Source organism: Vulpes vulpes, chromosome 7 (assembly GCF_048418805.1).
Source record: "Vulpes vulpes isolate BD-2025 chromosome 7, VulVul3, whole genome shotgun sequence".
Lineage (NCBI taxonomy): Eukaryota > Metazoa > Chordata > Mammalia > Carnivora > Canidae > Vulpes > Vulpes vulpes.
This window is the reverse complement of record NC_132786.1, coordinates 74,028,992-74,051,465: the sequence shown is the minus strand read 5'-3', so window position 1 is coordinate 74,051,465 and position 22,474 is coordinate 74,028,992. Positions and strand designations below refer to the sequence as shown.

Genomic DNA, 22,474 nt, shown 5'->3' with positions numbered 1-22,474 from the left:
CCGGGAGCGCCGCGCGCATGCGCCCGCCCGGGCACCCGGGCCTGTGGAGGGCGAGGCGACGCGCGGCGGCCGGGCAGGGGGAGGGAGCCTCGGCCGGGGTCTCTCGGGCCGGCCGCTCGTTCGCGCGTCCTCCCGCGGGCCGACGGGGCGCCGAAGCCCTCGACTGTTCGTGCCCGGGAGACGGGCTCATCGGCAACCAAACTGTTGCTTTCTCCTTCCATTGGAACCGAAACTGGGAGGGTTGGAAAAGCACGGGAACGAAGTGTAGGAAGAGGCTTGACCAACGGGTGAGCCGTAAGTAGTGATTCCGAATAGGTGGTTGGCACACTTAGGGTAAAAGTCGATTGGGGAGGTTTTGTGGTTGTTTTGACCCAACAGTTTTCCAAGTGTGCCTCTCAGCACTTTGGGGTTTTCATCAAGTTCTTGGGAGAAAACTATCTGGTGGTGGAGGATCGGGATTGATTGCTGCGGAGCTCGCCTTCTGGAACTGGAGGCGGAGGCGGAGGAGGTGGGTCACGTGGGCCGGACTTTCCCTCCTCTTCGGCGCCCGCGTCCCGCTTGGAAAATCCCCCGAAGATCGCGGTCGTCTGTCAAATTCCGCAAACCCGTGGGGCCGCCTCTTAGGGCAGGAGAGCCGCCGCAACTCCCAGAACGGAATTCTTGTTCTACAAGCAAAGACGTGTCCACTGTCAGGAAATGTTAGGGGAGAAAAAGTCTGTCCGCTCAGTTTTCTCTTCTCGGGCTGTAAGATCCACTGGAAACCTCAGTTGTGTAGCTTGAACTGTCAAGTTTGCCGGGTCCTGAAAGAGCAGTTTAGTAGTAGCTTGGTGTGTATTTTGGAGGAGCAAACGAGTGACTGAAATCTGTTTTAAAAAATTCATAGGGAAGTTTGTGGTAGGTCCTGTAATTAATAAACTGATAATTGATCAAAAAAAGTACTGAACGGAGCATCTGCATATGGGTTGTAGCAGCTTGATTATAGGGATAACAGGAAAAGGAAGAGTGATCCAAGTGACCCACTTTTTAAAGGGAATTCCAGGTACTGAACGTTCTACACATCAGTCATGTACTGGTATGTTGGATCCTTATTTTTCTGTCCCATTGTCAAGAGGCATCACACAACATCAAACTAAGTTGCAGTGCCACAATAAATTAATTTAATTAAATGCCACAACTTATATTAAGGTAAAAGAACTATGATACGTGCACATTATGGTGTTTATCATGCAGCCAATAAAAATTGTGTAATATTGTATGCAGTATGCTAAAGCATATCGAAAGAATTTGAATGTGTCACCTTAACAGTGGAACAGGTAATTTTTATTTAACATTGGAGATGTTTGGTAAAAAATTTGAGGTGAAATATTTTCTTCCATTTTCAGAGGACCCTTTCCTACTTTTATAAGCACATTTAGCACGGGTTTAAAAATGAATGTGCAATTCTAAGTTTCCATAGACCTGAAAAGGCATTGCTTCAGATATGTGAATTATAATTGTTTGCTGGCCACATAGGAGTAATAAATAGTTCGCTTCCTGAGTAAATGCAGCAGTCTTTATATTTCAGAGTGGCTGATACTAGAGGTACTAGCAGTTGCTTGCTAATGGAAAATATTTTAAACAATTTTTAAGAAAGTAGAATTATAGACAAGATTGGAATGTCTTTGTGGGTAAAACATACTGAATACTAAATCATAAAATTTTAAAGATAAAAAAAAACATGGAAATTATCTAATGTTACTTTATAAATGAAAAAAAAAAAAAAACTGAAACCCAGGGAGGTTAGTTGATTTGCTGAAGGTCACGAAGTAACAACTGGGTCAGATACCTAGATCAATCCTTTCTATAACAATACTAGTATTGTTACATGGATTGAGTAGTATGTGTTAAGCTCAAGAATAACTCATTTAATCCTATCAGCAATTCAATCCTTTCATTCTACAGGTAGAGAAACAGAAGGCAAAAATAGGTTAGATAACTCAAGATTACCTGATAGGCAACTGAGCCAGCATTTGAAACCAAGCAGTATAGCTCTGAAACTCAGGACATTATTCTATACTGCCTAAACTATGTCACCTACATTATACCATAGCAATTTTGGATCACACTATATGTAAAAGATCCTGTCACTTGAGAAAGGTATTAAAAAGCTATGTACAAGTTTATGAAGTGGAAATGGAGTTGCTAAATCTTAAAAGAGTTTAATTGAAATTTGACAGGACACCAGAGCTTAGACTTTGGACATCATCTGGAATTACCGTCCTACTCCTAAAAACACCATGCACAAATCACCCCAGAAAAATGATGTCTTCTCTTCATTGTTCACTGCTGCAACCTAGGTGACACATTATTACAGCTTTAAGGAACTTTTTGATCCTTAAGTCTGGAATTATGTCCTAATGACTGACCTAAAACCAATGGTTTAAAATTATTCTCTCATCTTCAAGGCAGGAAAATTTGACCATAAATATACACAGACCAGTACACATTATTACTGCATAAGAGACCACCTGATGCTTTAAAACCATTTTATGTACTCTCAATTCTATAGATCAGTGATTTAGACTGGCCTTGTCTGGAATCATGCATATAGTTATTTGGCATCTTAACTGGGCGCCTTCATGACTGGTTGTTAGTGTTGACTATTGGCTAGTTCTATCTCATAGCCTTTCTTCCTCAAGATTAACCTGGGCTTCATACCTAGGCAGCATGCCAGACAGGTACAAACAGGAAGCTGTAAGACCTCTTGAAGCACAAGTTACTTGACATCACTTCTACCACATACATTGTTAGTCAAAGTGGGTCAAAAGGCCAGCACAGATTCAGGAATTAGGAAAACAGATTCCCCTCCCGGATGAGAAGAACAAAGTCCTGTTTCAAAGGGACATGCATAATAGGAATGGGAATTATTTTGATGATCTTTCACAATAAATATTTCAAAAATGATACTAAAGCTGCTGAAATTTTTTTTAATGCTGTATGATTCCTTTAAGAACAGCAAAACGAGCCACTAATCAAACCTATTCTTTGACTAATTGGGCCAAATTGGTGGCTTTGTGTGGATAAACTTTGAGGATTCCTTAACTTTTCTAAGTGGATTTCTTTTTCTCATCATTTTGTTGCTTTTCTAAACACATCTCCCACTAAATCACAGTATAAAAACCTAACACGAAGTAGAAGTAATTATGGTTCCTATAGAACCTTTACTCTGGTCCAAATTTTGCTAACTTTGATAATGATGTGACATTTTTAATTCATAATTAAATTCATAATTATGTACAAAATCAAATTACGGGCCAAAATAGCGACTGAGAGTTTAGAAAGAGTCATGGAAAAATTTATTTAGAGGGACAAATATTAAACTGTTGATGTATTATCAACTATATAGAATTTAACACTTAAGGTTTGTGGAAGTAACATAATATGAAAAAAAGAAGATATTGCTTACCCTAAGGTGTTTATTTTAAGGAGAGAAAGGAGTAGGTTGTACCTGGGTTGCTGCCCTGGAGATAAGTTGCCTACGAGGAAACCCCTGACATGGACTTGTATCTTTCATTCCTGGTGCTAAGGCACACATAGGTCTGGCTGGCCAGATGACACAATGCATACACCATGCTGCCATGAGGGCACCAAACCATCCTTGACAAGTCTTTCATTTAAATGTATTTCAGCTAGCATGTAAGTGAATTTCACTTTTTAAAAAATGCTTTTTGCTATAATGGAGTTTGTTTATAAGTATTATAATCTAATAACAGCTAATGATAATTTTGTCATTTTTTTTAACTCAGTGTGCTAAGTACCTTCTAGTTTTCACTGAAACCTTTTTTTTTTTTACAAAGATCCTGGGTTAGATATTATCCCATTTTACATAAAGAGAAACAGTGTCTGAGCCAAGATTTAAATATAGGTCTGTCTGAGTCCAGGTCCTGTGCCTCAAGTTACATATATTCTAATTATTACTAAAATGTTATATCCAGGTCAGACCTATCCCTAGAGCCTCTAAACTCTTAACTACTCATGAGACAAACCAAGCATTTCCCCAAGCATCTCAAAATTAGCAGGACCAAAACTGAACTTCTTACCAAACTGTTCTTCTTCAAATTTTAATCAACAGTGTTCCTATCCATTTAGCTCTCAACACAGAAGTCGTGGAGTCATGGAGAAGAGCATTCGCACAGATGCAAAGTAATGGAAGTTACCTGTATATGCAGGCTTCTCATCTCACTTATCCCCAACATCTACCCTAGCACCATAAACAATTGGTTATACCTCAGAAAGTTTGAGATAGTTTCCACTCCGCATATGCACCATCAATCCTCTAGTCTAAAACCTCATCTTTGAATTATTGCCATAACTACCTCTATGGTCTCCCTACCACTTATCTCTCCCTTAATTATTCCACACTATCAACAGAATTACAGTCCAAAACTAATATTACTCCCCAATTGAAAATCCCTATTGACTGCCAATTTTTTACATGAAGAAATCAAATCTTAACAAAAAGCATAAAACCAGCATACATTTGGGAGTCGGAAAAATCTGAATGTTAGTCCTGTCTCCATCACTTACGGGTTTTGTGTCTCTAGGGAAGTAAGAACCTCTTCTGAGCCTCAGTTTTCTCAGCTGTATGCTATTTTCAGCATAGTGAGAAATTGGTTAATGAATAAAGCACTCAACAAGATCCAGAACACAATACAGGTATATAATAAATACTCATTACATCTGGCCTTCTCACAATGTCACAACTTTATGCTCTAAGGATTTCTCACCCTTTTCAAAAATTACCAAAGCAAAAGTAAAACTGGGTGGAGAGGGAGTGTGAAACACAAGGAAATTCTAGAGAAAGTTATCAGTTATGTGGGTATATCCATTTGTTAAAGCAACTATTAGAATAATGCAAGAGTGGTTACCCTTCCAAGAAGGAGAAGACAAGTGGAACTGAATAAAGGAATACCAACTTGGGAATTACTGGCTATTTTATAGATTTTGACCTCAGCAATCATTACATGTATATTGCTTTATAATAATTCAGTAAGCTGATAGTTCTGTTTTATGCACTTTATGAATGTGTATAATATTTCACAATAAAAATGTTTTTAAGGTAGCTGACCTAGGTCTTAATGCCTCTGAACTACATCTTAGAAACAGAAATTAGAAATAATTACTGAACTTTTCAAGATTTTATGCCTTTGCACATGCTACTCCTCATGCCTGGAAATATCTTTCCCCTCCATCTAGAAAACTTGTACTCATCCTTGAAGACCCACTTCGAATGTCATTTTTTATGAAACCAGTTCCCATGAACAAATAATTGCTCCAACTTCCTTTTCCTATAGTACATCATTCTGATCAAATCTCTGACTCTTCAATCAGAATTCATCAAGAACACAGACCATCACTTATTCCTCTGTTTTGCCGTCATCTAGCACACTACTGTCACATAATGGGCAACCATTAAAAGTTACTGGATGGGCCTGAGTGACTGAATTAGCAGTAAACATAATAAAAATTTAGTGGGGAAAATAAGTTTTAGGAGTTTGGTTTATTTAGGCCCTTGGCCTAATGGGACACCCATTTCCAATGTAAAGAACAATCATACATACAAGCACAATGAAAAGAACTACTAGTGTATAGAGTCGGCAATGTTGTAGAATGTATACCACAGCTGGATACTTGCAACTACTAAACATCCATCATGTAAAACCATTCATGACTTTGTGAGGGGTGGTTTTTTGTTTGGATTTTTTTTTTAATTTTGAAAAAAATCTCAAATTTCAACACACATTGCAAGTAATTTCCATACCCCCTTTAACCAGATTCACCGATTTTTAGTATTTTGTCGTATTTGTTTTCTCTCTCCATATACATTTTTTATTTTTGAACCATTTTAGAGTAGATTGCATACATCATGGTCCTTCATCCCTTATTACTTCAGTGTGTATTCTCTAGAAGCAAGGATATATTATTATATAACCGCAGTGCAGTTACCGAATTTAGGAAATATGACATGATAAATTTGATTTGATTTGATTAAATATGATTTGGGGCACCTGGCTGGTTCAATAGGTGGAACATGCACTTCGATCTTGGGGTCCTGAGTTAGAGCTCTACATTGGGCATAAAGCCTACTTAAGCAAAACAAACAAAAAAACATGATTTGATAAAATACACTTGACCCTTGAAACAACACAGGTTTAAACTACATGGGTCCACTTATACATGAATTTTTTCAATAAATACAATACAGTACTATAAATATATTTTCCCTTCCTTATGATTTTCTTAACATTTTCTTTTCCCTAGCTTATTTTATTGTAAGAATACAGTATGTGATACATATGAAATACAAAATTTTTAATTGACAGTTTATGTTATTATTAAGGCTTCTAGTCAACATGCTATTAGTAAAGTTTGGGGGAGTCAGGATTGTATGTAGATTTTTAACTGTGGGGTGGAAGGGCCATCAGCAGCCCTAACTCCTGCATTGCTCAAGGGCCAACTGTACTGTTTGTTTTTTTTTAAGATTTTATTTATTCGTGACAGACACAGAGAGAGAGAGAGGCAGAGACCCAGGCAGAGGGAGAAGCAGGCTCCATGCAGGGAGCCCAACGCAGGACTCAATCCCGGGTCTCCAGGATCACACCCCGGGGCGGAAGGTGGCGCCAAACTGCTGGGCCACCGGGGCTGCCCTGTACTTTTATTTCATCTACAGTTTATTATTATATATATATAACATACATATTATGTTATTATAACTGTGTCAGTTATCCTGATAATGCCTTGTATGGACATTTTTTATTGTCTATATATAAAACCCTATCCAGAACCACATATTGCATTTAGTTATATCTCTTTACTTCCCTTCAACCTGGAACAGTTTTTCAGTCTTTCTTTGTCTTTCATGACAATAATGTTTTGATGAATATAGGCCAGTTGTTTTAGAGAAAGAGTCAACAGAGGTTTGTTGTGATTAGATTGAGGTTTTACATTTTTCTGAATGTTCTACAACATAAGGAATGTGGTGTCTTTCTTCAGAGTATCAAAACCAGAGGCATGTGATGTCTGTTTGATGTTAATCTTCATCACTGGTTTAAGTGGTTGTTTAGTTTCTCCACTGTGTAGTTTTATTTCTGCTAGGAATAAGTAATTTGTGAAGAGATAACAATGATTTTATTATAGACACTCCTTTTAACTATTGATCTTGGTAATTCTATTTAGGTTTTACAAATTATCAAAGCAAAAGTAAAAGGATAAAAGTTAATTGAATTACATCTTTATTTCTAATCTGATCATTAGAAACTAATGATCAATTATGTAACTGGAAACTGTTTTCTGGTTTACTCTTACATGATAGGAAGTTGAAAGAAAAGTTTATAATTATCCTGGGTGCTAATTTATTACTGGAAAATCCATTCAACCAACATTTACTGAGTACCTATTTATATTCCAAACATCCTGCCAAACTGAGAACATACAGTAAGACAAGTTTTCTGACCTTTAGTCAACAAAAATTTACTTAGTGCTGTATACACCAGGTCCTAGGAAGACAACCATGAATAATTTAGAAGTTCTTATCCTCTTGAAGTCTCTAGTCTAATTATTGAGGCATTCCCAACCTAATAATGATGACATGTAAAAGAAGTATATTATTTCATAATAATCACATAAGACAGGCAGAGAAGAGATGATTGAAAACATGGAATCATAAGGTCCCATACGCAACAGCAGCTGGGGACAGCAAAAGGGAGTATTTGCCGCGAAGAGTTTTTCAACTCTCTTGAATTAGATAAGAGAACATTATAAAAGATGAATAATGTTGGTTTTCTTCCAAGTAAATATTATAATGTTTCCAAGACCTATTCCTTAAGGATAGCCAGCTAACAGATTCTATGGTAAGGTATTAACAGGGTAATGCCTTCTAAACTCTAAGTCATAAATGTTTTGCAATTCTATTTAAACAAGTAGTCATTGAAGAGTTTTGCATTTGAAATTATATCATTAAAAAGGCATTCAGGGGGTGCTTGAGTGGCTCAGTTAAGCCTCCAACTCTTGATTTTGGCTCAGGTCATGATCTCAAGGTCCTGAGATGGAGCCCTGCATTGGGCTCAGTGCTGATCATGGAGCCTGCTTAAGATTCTCTCTTCCACTACCCCTCCCTGCTCAACACTCGCTGGCTCTTTCTCTCTCTCTCTCTCTCTCAAAAAAAAAAAAAAAGACTTGAATTTTTCATTCATTCTCTCAACTGCTCCTCCTTATGGCCAAAGGGGTTTATTTGCAAGACTTGAGTTGATAAGGCTGCAGTTCGACTGCAGAACAGAATGAAGTTAACTTGTTTATGTAACTCTAACTTCATCAGTGTATTGATCTGAACTACTAAATCAAAATCTTCTCTTATAACAAAGTATCAGAAAAATGTACACTTTTAGCTTATGGAAACTGAGTCAAAAGTTAAAAATCCATACATGTGCCTTCAGGTCTTAATTCCAATTGAACACATGGACTGATATATATCAAACCATAACCTACAAAAAATATTACTTTAATGAAACATTTTAAGTAAATGACTGGTTTCTGAACTTATATTTGTCCAAGAGTTTAAATAATTTCTAAAATAATTTGTACAAAATGATCACTTTTTATCTTAAATCAACATTTATTTTTCCATTCAAACTTTCTAATTTTTTCAAATGAAAATTGTATATCTTGAATATCTAAAATTACAGTATATGTAAGTAGACGGTATTTTATATAGTCAGGAAGCTTGCTAGGTGTTTCTTCTACTTTCAAGTCATCAGATAGTGACAACAGACTATTTATAAAGCAATTTCAGTGTTGTAATTGTCATAAATGGAGTAAGAAAAAGCTAGATTGGTAAGAATTTTGAAAAAGAGCATCAGGAAATTACTCCCTCAACTCAGGCAGAGTAGTTTCCATTTAGGAGAAAGCACCATAGGATCCAAAGTGTCAAGATTCTTGGTAAGACCTGTGTTGCTAGGCAGTACTAAATCATCCAATGACACCTACATGCTGGAGTTAATATTCTTTCAATGCCATAGAATGACACTTTCTTCTTGGTACTTTGTGGGGAAATATCTAAATCTGTCATTCTCTTTTCTCAAATGCCTTTGAAAAAAAGTGAGTCAAAGTTCAGTATCTTTCAAAACATCTAATTGCTAGAAGAGACAGTGTGCCAAAACAGTCAGGAATGGCAGTTTCATTTATGGGAATAAACCTGCTCTACATTTCTCAGAAATTTGTTTTCAAAAAGGAACAATTGCTATAGAATATTCAAAGATCCCCCCGTTTTAATGTTAGTTCTCTTTTCTTAATTACTTATAAAACTGAGAACAGTTATACAGTAAAGTGAAAGATCTCATTGAAATAACTCCTTTTTTAAATTGTGGTCTTTCAGGTCACAGGATGGTCATTTTAAACATGGAACCCAGTCAGATGAATAAAGATGCCAAATAATGCACAAGTCAACTAAATTAATAAAATGAATATCCAAAGACTGCTCAATAAGTCAACTATATTTTATTTGGAAAACATTTGAGACATTTGTATCTCATCTAACTGTCCCTTAGGATTTCACTTAAAACAATGACCTCATGTGTTCTAAGAATTAAAAAACGAATCTACAGAAGATATTTCGTAGTCTACTTGTTCATTCCTACATTAACCTTGTGTTTAAAAGAGGGAGAAAAATCCAAGAAAAAAATATAAAGAGGTTGTGAAGAGAAAGAAAAAGTTAATTGGCATTAATAGGTCAAGCTGTTGGCTTATGTTTTGGTTTATGAAAGAAACCAGTGAGTAAAATATATATTCTAATTTGAATTAGGAGGGGCAAGTCTGATTTCTTATTGCATGGTTCACATGAGAAAGTTTCTTCAAATTTACCATATTTTGAGCTGTACGAGTTTAGGGGCATGAAGAATTGGCTCAATTTACCAATCATTTTTGGACAATGTCAGGGTTGGAAATAACTTCAAAGTCATCTTTTAAATTCCAACCTTCCAACTAAAGCTTGCATCTCCTTTACGATATTCCTGCCAAGGGCCAAGCTAAAGCTTGAACATTTCCAAGTAATAGGGAATTTACCACCTCTTGTGACAATCCATTCCACTTTATTCTGTTGCATTGAAATTGGCCTCCCTAAGCTTCTCACACCCAGCAAGGATGAGTATATAGAACATATGTGATTCCTCTTCCATCTAAAGGTGTATTTAAAATCTTTGCTGACGAGGCAAAATTTCATTAGTTTATCCTCTAAAAATATTAATTATCCAATTAGAGTATTTTGATTCATTCATGTAACAGATATTTAGTGAGCACCTGCTTTATTCCAGAAACAGTACCAGGGATTGGGAGATTTATCAATGAGCAAAAACAAATTCCATGATTCTTCATGGAATTTACAGATGTACGACTGCTGTCTCCCCACAGATTATATGAAATCTATTCATGCATATGCTTTCATTAATTTACTTACTGATTAAAAATGCCAAAATAACTTTTTAAAAGTTTCCTTCTGTTAAACATTCAGCAGAAAAATCATGATTATCAACAGAAATATTCAATTTACATAATTTGAAAACCATATCTCTACCAAAAATACACTACTGCTTATATTTATGGAGTTAGTACAAATATACATATGTCTTTTGCAATGATTTATTTATATACACAAATAAATTTGCATAAGAATAAGATACGACTAAGAAAATACAATTACTTAAATAATCAAAAACCATTTATGAAAATCAATTAGCTGACTTTTTGAAGTTTTCAGATAGGATCTTTGTGGATAGTAGGCTTAGTTCTTACATACTAGTAGTTTGATTTGCTACAAAATTAAATCTGCAGATGAGCTGGATATTGGTAGTAGGATTAAGTAAGGAGCAAGGAAAAATCATTCAAGGGGCACCTGGTCGCTCAGTTGGTTAAGCATCTGCCTTGGACTCAGGTCATGATCCTGGAGTCCTGGGATCACCACGCATTGGGCTCCCTGCTCAGCGGGGAGCCTACTTCTCCCTCTGCCCCTCCCCCAACTCGTGCTCTCTCTCACACACTCTCTCTCTCAAATAAATAAATCTTGCAAAAAAAGAAAAAGCATTCAAGACTAAGCTATGTGATTTAGGTGACCCACATTACCAAGAATAATATATTGAAAACTCCTAAGGAAAAATCTACAAAGCCTTCAGTTGGTACCATATACACAACCATGTTATGAGAAGATGAATTCCTGTATCTTTGAGGCCTATTCAGGATCTTTTATAGGTAAATGGACTCCTACCTTTATAATCATAGTTGATTAAGCCAATCATTATTTCATTAGTCACAGGCAACTATATACAGTCTGCCACATAGTAGGCACTCAATGGACATTTTTGATTTAATGAACACATGGGCAGAAGTAAAAGTAGACTCAGGAGTGGGATAAAAGGGACTAGAAAGAAAGGGAACTATTAACTCATTCAATAAATATTTATTGATCTCTATAAATAGATCAGGCACTGCGTGTCAGATACTGTTTCAGGGTATATGGGGGGAAACAAACCAGACATGATTGTACTAGCCCTCAAGGAGTTTCCAGTCTAATTGAAAAGAGATATTAACCCAAAAACTACTTACTATGACGTAAATATAGTGTGCATAATATAAGTGATATAGTAAGACATATAGGGCCATGAGAGATTTAATAGTGAGATTTGACCTTGTTAGGGAGGTCAGGGAAGGCTTGCCAAAGGAAGTGACAAGAAACTATCCAGATGAAGTGAGGAGAAAGACGGTCTGGCAACTGCAAAATCCTTGTGGAAGAATGACGGCTAGTAGGACTTTGCACAGGGAATGTGGTATGAAATGAGGCTGGAAAGACGTTTGTAGCCATCTGTAGAGGTCCTTTATCTTAGGAGCAAAGAAAAAGCATTACATGTGTAGCAAAGTTAGAGATCTAATCATTACAAACTCAAACATACACACAAAATGTGGTGTCATTATGTTGTGGTGTGTGTGCATGTACACATATACAGCTATTTGGAAATTGAGATATCACTGACATTTATAATTGATATAATAAAACTTGCCCTTTTAAAGTGAACAAGCCAGTGGGTTTCAGGATATTTGTAGAGATGTACACTCAACACTACCTAATTTCAGAATATTACACTACCCAAAAAGAAATCCTATAGCCATTAGTAAATCTAATTCCCTCTCCCCGCTCCCCATAGTCTGGGGCAACCATTAATCTACTTTCTATCTCTATGGATATGCCTATTCTGGGCATTTATATAAATGGGATCATAGAATATGTGGCCCTTTATGTTTGGCTTCTTTCATGGCATTATGTTTTCAAGATTTACTCACGTAGCATGTATCAGCACCTCATTTCTTTTGGTTGCTAAGTAATATTCTGTTGTATGGATATACCACATTTTATTTATCTACTCATCAATTTATGAACATTTGGGTTATTTCCATTTTGGGCTATTATGATTAATGTTGCCATGAACATCTGCATGCAAGTTTTTGTGTTGGCATATTATTTTCATATCTCTTGGGTTATACTATGGAGTAGAATTGCTGGGTCATATGGATGTCCTATTAGTGTTCACTATTAACATCTGTAGTAGATGAATTTCTTGACCTGTTCTTCTACTTTGTGTAGTTGGAGCCCAGGACTGCCCCTCAGCCCCTGCCCAGCCTCTCCTGGGATCAGGCTGTATGTTTGCCACACGTTTCATCTAGCTCCTGGCACACTATCCATAACAGGCTTGCCAGCTCTAAACTCAGCATCCAACACATGGGAACTGAGGGAGAATCAGGAATGCAAATGAAATCTCTCTGACTGAATACACCACAGCCCTTTTAAGTATGGTAGGCATTCCCCCAAGTGGGCAGGACTGACCTGCCCTGCAGGGAATCCCAAAGAGTGAGTGGAGGAATAATCTATCCACACCTGTTGGTCCCCCCAGATTATTGAGCATACTTGCCCCAAATGAGTCAGGCCAAGAGAAGGCCAGCATGACCCCTCTCCTCTCCAGAGTTTCAGGAACCCAGAATAAAGAGATGAGAATTTGTCCAAATATCTTCACACCCTCGTTTCTGCTTTACCCTTTAGTCTACCAACAAGGGTAGCCTTTATTTTTACTTTTTCCACACTTCAGTGATTCTCTCTAGAGGGTGTGTGGAATTCTGTGGAGGTATTACTAGTTGTCACAATGATTGGCAGCTGCAACTAGCATTTAGTTGAGCAGGACAGAAGATACCAGATGTCTCAAGGTGCTAAGGACCGTCTTGTGAAACATTCCTCCTGACGTTTTTTAATAATAGCTTTCCTGAGATAAAACTCACATACTATGAAATTCACATATTTAAAGTATTACTCTCAGTTTTTGTTAGTACATATACAGAGTTGCACGACTATCACCACAATCAACCTTAGAACATTTCATTACCCCCAAAAGAAACCTTGTACCCATTAGCAATGACTCCCCATTTTACCTCAACCTCTTATCCCAAGGCAACCATAAATCTACTTTCTGCCTGTATGGATTCTGAATATTCTGAATATTTTGTATAACTGGCTGTATATATTTGATCCTTTGTGTCTGACTTCTCTCACTTTGTGATGCTTTCAAGGTTCACCCATGTTCTAGTATGTAGCAGTACTTCAATTTTTTGATTGCCAAATAATATTCCTTGTATGAATATACCACATTTTATTTATCCATTCATCAGCTGATGAACACTTAGGTTGTTTCTACTTTTAACTTTTATAAATAGTGCTACTAGAAAATTCATGGGATCATAGAAGCTTTTGTGTATCATAGAAGCTTGTGTACAAGCTTTTGTGTAGCCATGTTTTCATTTCTCTTGGGTATATGCCTACAAGGGTAGTTGCTAGGTCATATGGTAACTCTATGTTTAACTTTTTGCAGAAATGCAGACTATTTGTCATGGCAGCTGCACTATTTTATGTTCTTGACAGCAGCGGATGAAGGTTCCAATTTCTCCATCTCCTTGCTAATACTTGTTATTGTCTGTCTTTTTATTATAATCATTTTAGTTAGTATGAAGTGCTATCTTGTTGTGGTTTTCATTTGCATTTCTCAAGTAGCTAATGATACTGAACATCTTTTCATGTGTTTATTGGCCATTTGTATATCTTCTCTGGAGAACTATGCCTCATGTTTTAAATTTTTTTTTTTTTTTTTTTTATGATAGTCATACAGAGAGAGAGAGAGAGGCAGAGACACAGGCAGAGGGAGAAGCAGGCTCCATGCACCGGGAGCCTGACGTGGGATTCGATCCCGGGTCTCCAGGATCGCGCCCTGGGCCAAAGGCAGGCGCCAAACCGCTGCGCCACCCAGGGATCCCTATGCCTCATGTTTTAATTTCCCACTAGGCTTTCATAAAGGTAAAAAAAATGCTTATAATTATCTGAGCCTAGAATCTAATTCTAGTTTACATATACAGTTGACCCTTGAACAACACAAGGGTTAGGGTTAGGCACTGACACTCAGTGCAGTTGAAAATCCACATATAAGCTTTCATATAACATAAAGCAGTCCTTTAACACATATTTTATATGTTATATGTATTATATACGTATTCTTACTATAAAGTAAGCTAGAGAATGAAAAATAGTATTGAGAAAATACATTTACAGTACTGGACTGTATTTTTATAAAAAAAAAGAATCTGCATCTAAGAAGACCTGCACAGTTCAAACCCACAAACGGTCAGCTGTAATCATGGGATATTTTTGCATGATTTTAATATACAGTGAAATGCAAAACATGCATCTACCATGTAAGTTGAGTGTTGCCTATACCTTGTTTTGTTTGGAAGTTTAGCAAGTTTTGTTCATTATTTCAGAATATACCAACAGTAGCAGTGCCCTCACGGTGTTTGAATTGCTGGTACAACATGCTTTTCCAGATCAGCTCCCATTTGTTGCTGTGACATGCAGATATGTATCCAAGGGAGTCTGAGACTCCTTTTAACAAACTTAAAAATACAGGGATCTCACTGAATGTTAATGATATGGGTTTTTTAAAAAAATATTTTACATCATTTCTAACTTTTTTAATGTTGTAGGACACACTGTTATCTATGCTGTGAAAACTGCATAATAAAATAATGTAATTTGTAACAATCTATTGTTTTTTAATCTTACTTTGATTCTGTTTCCAGAAGCCTGTCAAACAACCTTCTTCTGATATGGTATTGTTTTCCAATCTGCCTTCTTCCTTTGTCTGGCAATACAGTATCCAAGGTCATTTTATGCACCAAAGATTGGATGCAGTGGGATTTTAAGACCAGATACATGTTTTGTTGGTGTCATACTTCATCACTGCCTATTGGATGTCAAAATAAAGGGAATTATTCTACATTGTATACCAAATAGAACCAAACTCATTTATACAAATATCGTATTTCCTAATTTTCTCCATTTCAACTATCTGCAATTTGTCTTGTCTGTTATCCATACTTCAATTATGGCTATTTCCCTCTTTCTCTTATCATATACGAGTAAGTCTCATCTGATATTATGTATCCTAATTCTGGTTTTTACTTCCACTTGTACTTCTGCCCTCTCATTTTCTTTTATTTCTTACACAGAAGAGTTTTTTACTTCTCTTAAATTCAAACTTTTTCATTATAACAAGACTCAAGCATCTGACCCCCTCATTATGTCTTTATTATTATATATTTATTATTATTATATATATATAATATATATATATATATATAAAGGCATATTATCTATGCCTTTCATTTCAGGATAATAAAGAAAGCATTATAAAACATTAGTTATAAAAATGGTACATTGGATCTGAGAGGGTTGAGAACCACTGCTCTATACTATATCCTCATCCACCATAGGACAGCAAGCTTCAGGGCCTGGCTGTCATATCATAGAGGTGTCTTCTCTACACTATGGCTGGCTCTGTGATCTCAAGTCTGGTTCATTATACGCTACAGAAATTTAGATAATCTCTAGTCCAAGCCTGGTTTCAAGATTAAAGAAGTCAGGTAACTTCCTTCTCAGCCCCAAGGCAATAAGACCCAAAGCTCAGCTTCAACTGTGGAAGATGATAAACTCATGATTTAAAGGCCAAATTAAAATGTGGTATTTTAATGATTGCTAACTATGAATGTTTTAAGTAGAGTAGAAGGTAACATAATCATGTTTGGGTTCTATAAACTCCAGCTGCTGTTCAGACAATGGACTGTGAGAGGTTCATGTATTGACTCAAGAAAAGCAGAACAGCCTTTCTGGTTTTCTCTGAAATCTAGTGAAAACAAGGCTGGTATTTCCCCATGCTCTCCCAGGCTATGACATATCATTATATTCACCCTTTGTCACTAAAAGTAATCTGGGATCTAAAGGATTAACAGCATATATAATTTACAAAGACAAGAGACATACAATTGGGGAGTGGCTTAATGATCTTAAGAATCTAGCTCCCAGGGATCCCTGGGTGGTTCAGAGGTTTAGCGCCTGCCTTGGGCCTAGGGCGTGATCCTAGAGTCCCGGGATCAGGGATCAAGTCTCATGTCGGGCTCCCTGGGTGGAACCTGCTTCTCCCTCTGCCTGTGTTTCTGCCTCTGTGTGTGTGTGTGTGTGTGTGTGTGTGTGTGTGTGTCATGAATAAATGAATAAAATATTTTTAAAAAAAAGAATCTAGTTCCCTTGTATTCTAATTTTATGTATTGATCATCACCAAGCAGCATAGTTGCTCAGCTGTGGACTGGGTCTTTACGGTTTCTAACTAATAAAGACGACAGATCTTAGAATGGGAATCCAGTTGCTACTGCATGAGCTGGAAAATATGGAGACTTTGTCTATTCTTGCTTTCTCAATCTGAATCATCCCATTTTATGTTAGTTTTAAAATATGATTTAATGAAGTTGAATTAGATCCAATATCAAAACATTGCCTATACTTAACACATGGTATTACAGTAACAAGAGTCACATTGATCCATGTGAACTGTTTAATGAACATTGTATTATTGATCCAGCCACCAATATGCTTATGACATTCTGGATCAGAAAAGAGGAAAGAGTCATCGACTGCCTCACATTATTTTGAGGAGGAGGCAGGTATAAACTGCATGGAATGGAATACCTAAGCCATGATGGCCATGAAAGAGACTCCCGAGAAGGATCGTAGAACCTTTTCATGGGAAATATTCACCAAGGAAAAAAATACATCTATTCCTATTGGTAATAAACAGAGGGAAGAACTGAGGATGGATTTCTTCATCTCTTTCAGACAGAGGATTCTGTAATTCCTTAAGGATTCTAACTAAGATAAAATGATTTGAGATTTTTGGGGTCCTTTGCGGGCAGAAATACTTGATTGAAATGCTAGTTTACTCTGGGTACCTAGGTTATACATGCTTTCTGTTTCTTTCTCCATGTTGCACCAGGAATTTCTAAATAAAATGGAGCATCTCTATGAAGTAAGACCTTTTATCACACAGATTCAGCAATCCTTTTGCTTACCATATTAATTTTCTAAGGCTGCCTGCCATACAAGGTACCATTAACAGCATGGCATTAAAAAACAGGCATTTATTGTCTCATCGTTCTGGAGGCTACATATACAAGATCAAGGTGTCAGCAAAACCACACTGCCTCTGGAGGCACAAAGAAGGATTTGTTCCAGGCCTCTCTCCTAACTTCTGGTAGTTCTTTGTCTTGTAAAAGCCTAATAATCTTCACATGATGCTCTCCCCATGTGCGTGTTTCTGTGTCCCAATATCCTTGTTTTTATAAGGACACTGGTTATTTTGGAAAAGGGTTCCCCCTACTCCAGTTATAGCTTCATCTTAACCCATCAAATCTGCAATAACCATATTTCCAAATAAGGCCACATTCTGAAGTGCTAGGGGTTAAGACTACACCATATAAATTTGCAGGGGAGGGGGGATACAATTCAACCTGTAACATCTACCGTTTTGCTTAACACAGTAATGCTTTGTCTGTGAAATTATGGCTGTGGGAAAGGAAGTAAAACAGTGGTTTTGAATAGTGGTAGGCAACCACGACTTCTAGTTTCAATTTCTAGTCCTCCTGCTTAAAAATAAAATAACAGAAGTCTCGGACAATTTTAAGTGTCCCTAAGTCATTCTGAGTGTTTTTCATGACAGACAATATAATAGCAATAGAGATACCACCACTCATCTTAGAAAAGTGTGCAAAATTACCAGTCAAACTTCAAAGTGTCAAGAAATTTCTACTTTTAGACTTGAGCATATAAACACTGCTGACATACACCTTGGCCTCCTGCTGTCATTTTCCTCAAGATTAAGAGTCTTCAGAGCAAAATCCAGACCGAGCAAAATTACGAAATAAAGGAAAATTGCCTTTTGACACTTTCCTTCTCTTCCTTCCTTTGCTTCCTCCCCTTGCACAGCCAGCCTCTTTCATTTCCCTGTGTCCTGTTTGCCTTTCCTGGCCTGGATCCTCTCGGATCCTGTAGACATTCTGCCTAAGCCTGCCTACCTTGCCGTTTGGCCCATCCTGCCACTACCTCTCCGGGTTTAATAATGTGGAATCTACCTCCAGAAATCTGCCAGTTCTGGATTCCCTCAGGAAAGATGTGATCTTTGATCATACTTGCAAAACTAATGAGCTTGATCCATGATAATGTGGTTGTGGGAGACTGATAAAGGATCCTTCCATCCCTTCTAGGTAAATCTGTGTTGGGAAAAAAAAAAAACCACTTCTGAAACAATGATGGATGCCTCTGTTGTATAATTCAGCAGAGTAGCTTTCACTGGGATCCTCACACAGGGATAACTACATAATTTGGAGGGTCCAGTGCAAAATAAAAATGACAGGGCCTAGGACCAGTGCCCCAAACCAAAGAGGACAGTCAACCCCCAAAGGATTGTAACTCCCATGCCAGTTCACACTCAGTACCTGGATTGAGAGTATTCAAGAGGGTCCCTCTGAGTCATCTGCCAAAGGTGCTGGGGTGCTGCCACTCTTGAATCCATAGGACACACACCTGACTCTGCCCCACTTACATCTGTACTAAGGCCACTGGAAGGGACAGAGTGGGAAAACAGAATGCGGGCTTCTCCCTCTGCTGAGACAAAATGGTTGCTGGTCCAGAGAGGGTAACAGTGGCTTGGGGCAAGAGTGGGGAGGAGGAGGCAAGGAGGCCCAGGGTACCCGGAGGTAGAGAGCAGGCAGCCAAGGACCTAGGGGAGGGGGTGGCAGGTGGCACTGATGTGAACCAAGGCTCCAAGTCCCCAGTGAATGCTCCAGTGTCCCATTAGACTTCACTTACAAAATACAAATCCAAAGATAAAATTACTGAGCTTCAATCCACTAGCCACAGAGCATTAAACCCCAAACACCGTGGCATCATAGAAAAGGGGGTGATATTGTCATGCACATAGATCTTTGGAGTGGCCCCTCAACCCCATGGCATCATGAGTACACCACGACATAGTACAAACAGTTTACAATTGGGAACAAGAAGATCCAAATTTGTGTCCTGAGTTTCTAACTTAGTAACTAAATCTTGTTATCATTAAACTTTTTAAAATCATGCTTTATCATTTATGATGTTATCATGTAAGGTGGTATCCTGTAAGGCTTAAATTAAATAAGGCTAGCATGACAGAGACTACAAGGTAACCACTGAAATCCATTCACTTCATCTTTGGGCACACAGCTAGACTGTGTTTCCTTGTTTTTCTTACAGATAGATGGAGCCATATGACTAAGTTTTCTACAACAAAATGTGAGCAGATATGATATGCTGCTGCCAGCCCAGGACCAGAAACATCTCCCACAACTACTTCTCTATTTCTTTCCTATTCTGTAGGCTGGTTGTAAGTGCTGATGAGACCCCAGAAACAGGAATCCATAGCCCCGGGTCCATGGAACTACAAAGGATCTCTGGATAGAATTCAGAGAGTCCGTGCTATAAATGAGAAAAATCTTTAAATCTTTATTTCCTTAAACCTCTATTTAAAATGTTGTGTTTCCTTTCATTATTCATGTAGTCAACAAAGCACAGCACTCAGAGCAGCATCTGACTCTTTCACTAATAAAAACCACCAATATTGTCATAGTTCATTACAATTGTTGCAGACATCTCAAAATACGATGTATGCTCATCACTACTTTGATATTATAGTAGTCATCAGACCCATGCCTAGATCTTATGATTTAATGCATTAATAAAAAGTATAGATAATACTATATCACAAATTAAAAACTTTAATTTACTAAATTAAACTAATAAACTAAACTTTAAAAACTTGAATGACTATATTTCAACATAATTTTCATTATGTAATTGTAAATATTTTATTTCATGCATTTGTAAACATTATTCCAAAGAGGAAGTTTAGAGGCTCAACCAGACTGCTGAAGTGGCTCATGGCACAAAAAGCTTAAGACCCCTGGTAGGATTATGCCAAGCAGAAAAAAGAAATCTAGACACAAAAGCCTATTTGTTATGTGATTCCATTGACATGTCTTTCTAGAGAAGGTTAATTTATAGGGACAGAAATCAGTGAGGGAGGAAAGAAGATTGACCACAAATGGGTACTTTTTGGAGGGATGACAATGTTCCAGATCTCAGACATGATGATGGCTACACAACCATATATGTTTAACAAACTATTTGAACTGTGCACTTAAAAAAGGGAGAATTTCACTATATGTTAAATTACACATAAATAAACCTCAAAAAAAACAGAGGCACCTGGGTGACTGACTCGGTTAAGTATCTGCCTTTGGCTCAGGTCATGGTCCCAGAGTCCCAGGATCGAGCCCCGAGCTGGGTTCCCAGCTCAGTGGGGAGTCTGCTTCTCTCTCTGACCCTCTCCCCTTTCATGCTCTCTCTCTCTCTCTCATACATTCTCTCTCTCAAATAAGTAAACCTTCTAAGAAAACAAAAACCTTGCTAGGGGATATCTGAGTCACAGATGAAATAAGTCTCTCTAGTAACATGGAGGGGAGTCAACCACTGACCTGACCATATGTTATATGTGAGAGGAATAAAGTTCTCCTGCATTGAGTCCAGGCTTGAGTCTATTTGTCACCACAGTTTAGAGTGCCTTAATACATGTAGTAGATGTTTTTTGTAAACTATAAAACATAATACAGAATACATTATTGATGCCACTGCTTTCTTCTGCATTGTGGTGGTGATGGTGATGGTGTTTGGGTTTGTTTTGTTTTTTAGTTTTAGCTAGCCTAAGGCTCACCATAAAATTACTCTCTAAAGCAAAAACAGAAAACTCACAATTATTCATCAAACACATTAAAAAAAGAGATTCACATTGCATGCTTAGTCATTTTTATGGGCTGAATTGTGTCCCCTTAAAATTCATATGTTCAAGCCCTCACTCCCATAGCTCAGAATCCAACTGTATTTGGAGACAGATCTTCTAAGAGGTAATTAAGTTAAACTGAGGTAATAAGGGTGGCCTCTAATTCAGCATGACTGGTTTTCATATGAGAAGAGAAAATCTGGACACAAGTACACTCAGAAAGAAAAAAATCATACAATGACCTTCTCAGGAAGAAGGTAGTCCTCTACATGCCAAAAAGAGAGGCCTCAGAAGAAACCAACCCTGCTGACATCTTGATCTTGGACTTGCAGCTTCCACAAGTGTAAGAAAATACATTTCTGGCATGGAAGCCACCCATTCCAGTACTTTGTTATGGCAGCCATAGCAAAATGAATACAGCCACCATTATATTTCAACTACATATTTCGTTTAAAATCATAGCACTATAGAGCTGAAAAATGCCCCAGCATCTAATCCAAGCCTGTCATTTCATGTATGGCAATAATAACTAGCAGTCTTGAGTGCCTACTGTGTGGCAGGCACTGTGAGGCATATATATATTCTAATGTACACCAATCCTGCTCTTTGTATTTGCAATTTGTTATTATTCCCATTTTTTTATTCCCAGAGCCAGAAAGTACCAGAAACTTGGACTCAAACCCACGTCTGCTTGGCACCAAAATCCTAAACCCCACCAAAGGAGTTAAGCAATTTGTCTAAAGTTAATAACTGAGTCACAGGAGGATTAGAGCTGGAATGGAGGTCACTTGACCCCCAAACCAGTATCCTGCCTCAACGACTGTAACATCTTGAAATGCAGTCTTATAGATTAGTGCACTGGTGTGTGGTTGTCTCCAAAGGTCTGAGATCAACTGGAACTCATTCCTGCCTTGTCCTCTGCAGATATTTTGTAAAGCATGAGAGGATTTGAACACTTCAGGAAATGTATGAGCCTTCTGGACTAGGGGAATCTGTGAGAGTGGCTGGATAATAATGCCAGGGAAAAGAAGGGAACAAGTTCACACTGATAAGGTTTAGGGTTTGAAATGGAAGACTCAAAGAGCAAGGACTTAGAACATGAGAAACAAAGTTTTCACCTTACAGACAGATTCATAAGCTGTCACACACCCTACGTGTTTTTA

General features: G+C 37.6%; 1 protein-coding gene and 1 long non-coding RNA gene across 2 annotated transcripts in view; one reads left to right on the top strand and one right to left on the bottom strand.

Annotated features, from left to right (window-relative positions):
* The window catches only part of ZNF800 (zinc finger protein 800), a 145,494-nt gene that overhangs the window by 45,627 nt on the left and 77,393 nt on the right, over nt 1–22,474 (bottom strand). The window lies entirely within an intron of this gene.
* Nucleotides 30–15,154, top strand: LOC140599691 (uncharacterized). Its single transcript, XR_012002643.1, has 3 exons — nt 30–294; nt 3,567–3,675; nt 9,410–15,154. It is a non-coding gene; the product is annotated as an uncharacterized lncRNA (long non-coding RNA).